This window comes from Genypterus blacodes, unplaced genomic scaffold, assembly GCF_046128005.1.
Source record: "Genypterus blacodes isolate CSIRO-AG114 ecotype Tasmania unplaced genomic scaffold, CSIRO-AGI_Gbla_v1 ptg000692l_1, whole genome shotgun sequence".
NCBI classification, from domain to species: Eukaryota; Metazoa; Chordata; class Actinopteri; order Ophidiiformes; family Ophidiidae; genus Genypterus; species Genypterus blacodes.
In genome coordinates this window covers 12501-20000 of record NW_027467377.1, presented here as the reverse complement: position 1 = coordinate 20000, position 7500 = coordinate 12501, and positions in this window count along the sequence as shown.

The following is a 7500-nucleotide window of genomic DNA, read 5'->3' as shown; positions in this document are numbered from 1 at the left end:
CCAGTAGGTAGAGCTGTCGACCAGCGAGGTAGTGTGTGTGTGTGTGTTTGTGTGTGTGTGTGTGTGTGTGTGTGTGTTACGGATCAGTTAATGGCCATATTTCATCTTTTTTATCGTTGTTTATGAATTGCTCTGGTATTATTAATGTTATTGTTTTAGGCTTCAAAGAAACAAACGAGCATTGTTTTGTTGTTTTGCTTTGTATTGGATTAATAATTTGACGTTGTTATATTGAGATTTTTATGGTAATAAGCAGGGAAGGTTGTGTGTGTTGTACATATGAAATGTGCTTTTTAAAGAGACTGTACCTTCACCTTATTTTACAGAAAATAAACCCAAGAAAGCTGAACAAAACCCTGCTGTGTGTGTGTGTGTGTGTGTCTGCGGAGCTACACACACCAGAGCTGTGTGTGTCTGCGGAGCTACACACACCAGAGCTGTGTGTGTCTGCGGAGCTACACACACCAGAGCTGTGTGTGTCTGCTGAGCTACACACACCAGAGTATAGAGTAAGGTAATGTATCTTACTCCACAGTGTGTACATGTCACTGCCATAGCTGAGCTTCACACACAGGAGGGACACACACACAGGAGGGACACACAGGAGGGACACACAGGTCTGTTACACTTCAGACAAACAAACTGCAGCCATGACACATTTCCTCTCTGTGGTCTGTGGAGGTTGTCAGTCTGCAGTTGTCCAATGAGAAGTCAAGACACTGAGCTTTGTGGTAAAAGCTTGAAGACGTTTCTCTTCTTCACATCTTCAGTCTGATTGACAGGCCTGAGCCTCTCTGGAGCCGCACTCAGGATCATTGATCCTCCTGATTCTCTTTACTCAGATGTTACAGGACAACAGCGCAGCAGCTGCAGGGCGGCGTGCACACACAGAACAACACTAATAACATGTTGTGTTGTTGTTGCCTTCTGCAGCTCATTCAGCTCACAGTCTGTATTTAAAGATCCAGAAATAAATAATTCACTTCCAGCTTCAGTTTCACTCTGACAGCTGCAGCAAGTTCACATATTAACACCGGAAAACGCGCCGCACAGACCTCAAAATAAAAGCACGTGAACGAGGTCACCGTGTGGCGGAAGGAGGAGCAGACGGCGGTGAAGGTCTGCTGACAGCCACCAGGGGGCAGAATAGCCGCTCTCTACACGAAGGGGATTTGAATATACCAGCAGTTTTAGATTGGACTGAAGGTGATTCTGCGTGTTTAGGTCGGGATACAGGTTATTCCTCCTCTCCTCTTTCAGTGGAGAATCCATCGCCCCTCACAACCAGTCAGCAGCCTCTCTGTAAAGAATGACAAGAATCAACTGTTTAACCTCTCGGGCCCAAAACTGAGTTTTGTTTTTTTGTTTTTCCTATTCTAAATTATACATGATTAAGGGGACGTCTCGCTTTCATGAAAGCCCCCTACACAGACTGGACGGGTGAGGAAGAGGAGGTGTTGTGTGTAATCTTGCAACCTCCCAACAACAAAGGTGTGATTGTCAAATTGGTACCACAGTTCTCTACAGGTCTCTGCAGGTCTCTGCAGGTCTCTACAGGTCCCTACACTACTCTCACTTTCCCCCTGGCTCACCTATGAAAAGAAGATTTGCTGTGTAAACAAAGAAGGAAAATCAGAAAAGAAATATACAGACAGGGACAAAGACCGTCCCCCTGCAGACTTTAGGGGTTAAATTGTGGCATCTGAATGTTTGTAGGATTCAAACCAACAACCCAACACGCTCCTGCGTCACGTCAACAACGGGGCTTTTATTTTGAAAAGCGAAACCGGATGTTTCGTTTAACTTGACGCTCTCGCTGCGGAGCTCCGGAGCAGCAAACATGGACGCTACGAGCGAGGAATGAGCGAAACATGATTCACCCAGTCTGCTGCGACAAACCCCTTCAGAGTAACCAAGGTAAGAGCGACTCCAGCACGCCGCTGACGCGTTAATGAGCACAGCCGCCTGACAGCGCGGCGGAGGCGCAGAGCGCGCACAGTTAGCCTAGCGTGCTAACAGCGGGGCTAGAGGGGGCTGAGCGCGCGTGCGGGCGGTCCGGCGCTGCGCCCTGCGCCGCGCGCGCCTCTGCCGCATTCACGACCTGTCTGAGGAAGAGGAGGAGAGACTCGATGAGACTCGAGTCAGCGGGCCGAGTCACAGCCGTCTGTCTGCTTTGACGCCGTGACGCGCGGGCATCTCCGCTCAGCGCGTGATGAGACTGAAGCGGAGTGAAGCTGATGGATGAAGCAGGCGGTCACGCACTTATTCTCAACCCGCAGCAGCCTTCTGACACGAGCGCGCGCACCAACACGTCTGAGCATCCAACCACGCGGCAAAGCGTTAAAGGTCCAGACAGCATCATCTTCATCTTCATCATCTTCATCATCGGGATGAGCTGAGGGCCAACATGTCAGTTGCTCACTGAGGCTGATAGACTGCTGTGTGTGTGTGTGTGTGTGTGTGTGTGTGTGTGTGTGTGTGTGTGCGCGCGTGTGCGTGCCTGCCTGTGTGTGTGTGTGCGCCTGCCTGAGTGTGTGTGTGTGCCTGCCTGTGCGTGTGGGTGTGAGTGTGTTTGTGTGTGTGTTTTGGAGTGAAAAAGCCAAATTCAGCAAATGTGTAGAAAAGAGTGAACAGTCTGGAGGAGCACGTTTGTGTCCACGGTGTAAAAGAAATAGAGAAAGAATTACAACCAAGCTGCCTCACTCTGCTGCCATGGTAACTGATGCCCCACAGCTGGCCTGGTGCAGAGCAGCAGATACTGGAGCTTAGTGGGTCTGATCTCCAGTGGATCCAGGCCTCAGATGTGTGGACATATCTGCAGGTTCATGCAGTCCAGCACCAGATATGACCTCACAATGTGAAAGACTCGCACCTGCTCACTGAGGGTGAACGGCGTGATGCTCAGTTTGTGTTGTTCTCTCTCAGATCCGTGTGCGTGCCCAGACGTGTCTCTGACGGTATCAGGGCTCCCAGGAGCTCGCGGGACACTGAGGAGAATCTAGTCCTGGATCAATCCACCAGCAGAGAAGTCTAGATGTTTGCACTGAAGGAGTCTGTGTTCATGCTGACAGCAGTTTTCACCTCTCACACACTCACACACTCACACACACACACACACACACACACAGAGGAACAAGCTGCCTTCACTCAAAGGGAAATCTGGAAATGTGAGGATTGGAGATGTTTGGTGTCTGGTTGTAGTAAACTGACCCATCATCAGAGAGCTGTGTGTGTGTGTGTGTGTGTGTGTGTGTGTGTGTGTGTGTGTGTGTGTGTGTGTGTGTGTGTGTGTGTGTGTGTGTGTGTGTGTGTGTGTGTGTGTGTGTGTGTGTGTGTGTGTGTGTGTGATCTGGTAGCTGTGTGTTGATTCTGACTTCCAGGTGATAAAATGTCGGCGCTCCTTCAGATGAAGAAGATGTTGTTACATGAATGTGGAGGTGGTCTCTCCCAATCCAACACAGGCCCACCTATAGGGTCAGCATGAGGGCACCCTGGCTCAGTGGGTAGTGCTTCCGCTTGGGAACCGGAGGGTTGCCGGTTCGCGCCCCTGCCGAGGTGCCCCTGAGCAAGTCGCTTTGGATAAAAGCGTCTGCCAAATGATCGTAATGTAATGTCTTGCTCCTCAGCAGTCCCGCTGCAGTGTGTCTCTGGTCTCTGGTTCTCTGGTCTCTGTTGTCCTGATCTCTTGTCTCTGTCTCTGGTTCTCTGGTTCTCTGGTCTCTGGTCCCTGTTGTCCTGATTTCTTGTCTCTGGTCCCTGTTGTCCTGGTCTCTGGTCCCTGTTGTCCTGATCTCTTGTCAGGATGTTTTCTTCATGTGTTCTCACAATCTTACATAATCACTGAACTGTAATCTGACCCAGATGGACAAGGACGTGTGAGTGTGTGTGTGTGTGTGTGTGTGTGTGTGTGTGTGGGTGTGTGGGTGGAGACGTTCATGCAGCTGAGGTCTGAGACAAGAAGACTTTAGTTTATCTGTTTGACACATGAGGGACCAGTGTGTGTGCGTGTGTGTGACGCAGAGACTCCAGCTGAACTCTTGCAACCTTTGAGTTCTTCATTTTAAAACCAAAAGCAGAAACCCAACCCACAGAAGCATGAATCCTCCCTCAGTGACTCAGAGAGAAGCTGGAACACTGAAGCTGTTCTTCACCTCCACCAGGTTCTTCTGTCTGCTTCCATACAGACACAGACCAGAACCAGGTCAGCTGAGCTTCTGAGCCTCTGAAGGCTGAGGGCAGAGCTTCAAGGAACCTGGGAGCCAAACAACGTCAGGTCATCTAAACAGGATCTCCTCCTGCAGTGAGCTCAGGTTGAGTCTTTGTAAGCATCTTAGCGTAGCTTCATGAGTGACAGTAGGTTAGAGTTAGCCTGATCTTCAGTGCTCTGTGTTTCTCTGTGGCTCCTCCTTCATCGTGTCGTCTGAATTAATTTTAGCTTAGCACTGCGCTCGGTGTTGTGATGCTAAATTTAGCCTCCAGATATTGTGTGTGTGTGCAGTGTCGGCTCAGCTGCTCTGGGTCCTGGTCTGCTGGGGGTCCCTGCAGAGGGGGGACCAGGCCTCTGACCAGGCCTCACTTAGTATTCCTGATGAACACACAGGGAGCCTCAGAAAAGTCCCAGCATGCCTCTGTGCCTCTGGAGGCTTTAAATAGATCAACCTGCTCTGCCCCTCTGTGAGGCTCCAGAGTTACAGGCCAGACGCTCCGACAGCACCGGCACCAAAGAAGCTCTATACGATCTGTGTTATGGTCAGAGATGATGTCATCCGTACACTACACGCAGTGATCCTGGTGACAATGGTGTGTGTGTGTGTGTGTGTGTGTGTGTGTGTGTGTGTGTGTGTGTGTGTGTGTGTGTGTGTGTGTGTGTGTGTGTGTGTGCAAGACGACATCGTGACAACCACGGGAGACAAAGAGGCCCTGTAGTCCAGGACAGGGGACCCTGTGACACACACACACGTGCAAGCACACACACACACACCTTTCATTTCCAACTGGACCTCCTCTGCATCATAAAAGTGCAAATGGAAATTCTAAACTTATTCTTGTCTCTGCTGCCTTGTGACTTCCTGTGTCAGGTGTTCTGACTTCCTGTGTAAAGCAGATGTGAGGTAGACATTTATAAAAAGAGATCAATCATGTGAAGAAGCAGAAAGGTAGTGAAACATTGAAGGTGTTGTCACGCGTGTGTGTCTCACTTTAGCCCCTCTTCCTGTCCCCACCCCAGACCTTCAGCTGCTGGGGTTCCCTGCTCCGGTCTTGGATCAGGTTCTGGTTCTGGTTCCAGTATTTGAGAAGCTGAATGCTTGTTTGTGTTTGGAAGTTCACTTACCAAGGCTGGAAGGAGGAAAACAGAGGAAATGGACCGAGTGTGTACCTGAAGGCTGAGCCAGGGAGAGTGATGCATGCTGGGACATCATGCAGGGGAGCAGGTGTGTGTGTGTGTGTGTGTGTGTGTGTGTGTGTGTGTGTGTGTGTGTGTGTGTGTGTGTGTGTGTGTGTGTGTGTGTGTGTGTGTGTGTGTGTGTGTGTGTGTGTGTGTGTGTGTGTGTGTGTGTGTGTGTGTGTGTGTGTGCGTGTGTGCGTGCTACTCGGCTACTTGTTCAAAAGAGTTAAGGGACAAGCTTCATTGTTTAGAAAATAGTTGAGCGCCTATAGAACTGAAGTGAGGAAGAGTGAGGAAGAGTGTTTACTGTGTTGTGACTTTACTGATGAACTGTGAAGTAATCTGGTACATTTCCTGGGCTTTCCAGTGTGTGTGTCTGTGTGTGTGTGTGTGTGTGTGTGTGTGTGTGTGTGTGTGTGTGTGTGTTCCTCATCCTCGCTTATTAAAAAGGGAAGTGACAGTGCAGAAATCAGCTGTTTCAGTTAAATGGAGAGAAAGAGCTGCTGTTTGACAGGAAACAGGAGAGGACCAGGACGGGGACACATGGCTCAGGGTTCAGGGTCTCATGGTTCAGGGCTCAGGGTCTCAGGGTCTCATGGTTCAGGGTCTCAGGGTCTCATGGCTCAGGGTCTCAGGGTCTCAGGGTCTCATGGCTCAGGGTCTCAGGGGCTCAGGGTCTCATGGTTCAGGGTCTCATGGCTCAGGGTCTCAGGGTCTCATGGTTCAGGGTTTCAGGGTCTCATGGCTCAGGGTCTCAGGGTCTCATGGCTCAGGGTCTCAGGGTCTCATGGCTCAGGGTCTCATGGTTCAGGGTTTCAGGGTCTCATGGCTCAGGGTCTCATGGTTCTGGGTCTCAGGGTCTCATGGCTCAGGGTCTCAGGGTTCAGGGTCTCATGGCTCAGGGTCTCATGGTTCTGGGTCTCAGGGTCTCATGGCTCAGGGTCTCAGGGTCTCATGGTTCAGGGTTTCAGGGTCTCATGGCTCAGGGTCTCATGGCCCAGGGTCTCAGGGTCTCATGGCTCAGGGGCTCAGGGTCTCACTGCCCAGGGTCTCATGGCTCAGGGTCTCATGGTTCAGGGTCTCATGGTTCAGGGTCTCATGGCTCAGGGTCTCAGGGTCTCATGGCTCAGGGTCTCATGGCTCAGGGTCTCATGGTTCAGGGTCTCATGGCTCAGGGTCTCATGGTTCAGGGTTTCAGGGTCTCATGGCTCAGGGTCTCATGGCTCAGGGTCTCATGGTTCAGGGTTTCAGGGTCTCATGGCTCAGGGTCTCAGGGTCTCATGGCTCAGGGTCTCATGGCTCAGGGTCTCATGGTTCAGGGTTTCAGGGTCTCAGGGTCTCATGGCTCAGGGTCTCAGGGTCTCATGGCTCAGGGTCTCATGGTTCAGGGTCTCATGGCTCAGGGGCTCAGGGTCTCATGGCTCAGGGTCTCATGGTTCAGGGTATCATGGCTCAGGGTCTCAGGGTCTCATGGCTCAGGGTCTCATGGTTCAGGGTCTCATGACTCAGGGGCTCAGGGTCTCATGGCTCAGGGTCTCATGGTTCAGGGTATCATGGCTCAGGGTCTCAGGGTCTCATGGCTCAGGGTCTCATGGCTCAGGGTCTCATGGTTCAGGGTCTCAGGGTCTCATGGTTCAGGGTCTCAGGGTCTCATGGCTCAGGGTCTCATGGCTCAGGGTCTCATGGCTCATGGCTCAGGGTCTCATGGCTCAGGGTCTCATGTCTCAGGGTCTCAGGGTCTCATGGCTCGGGGTCTCATGGCTCAGGGTCTCATGGCTCAGGGGCTCAGGGTCTCAGGGTCTCATGGCTCAGGGTCTCATGGTTCAGGGTCTCATGGCTCAGGGTCTCAGGGTCTCATAGCTCAGGGGCTCAGGGTCTCATGGCTCAGGGTCTCATGGCTCAGGGTCTCATGGCTCAGGGTCTCATGGTTCAGGGTCTCATGGCTCAGGGTCTCATGGCTCAGGGTCTCAGGGTCTCAGGGTCTCATGGCTCAGGGTCTCATGGTTCAGGGTCTCATGGCTCAGGGTCTCAGGGTCTCATGGCTCAGGGTCTCATGGTTCAGGGTCTCAGGGTCTCATGGCTCAGGGGCTCAGGGTCTCATGGCTCAGGGTCTC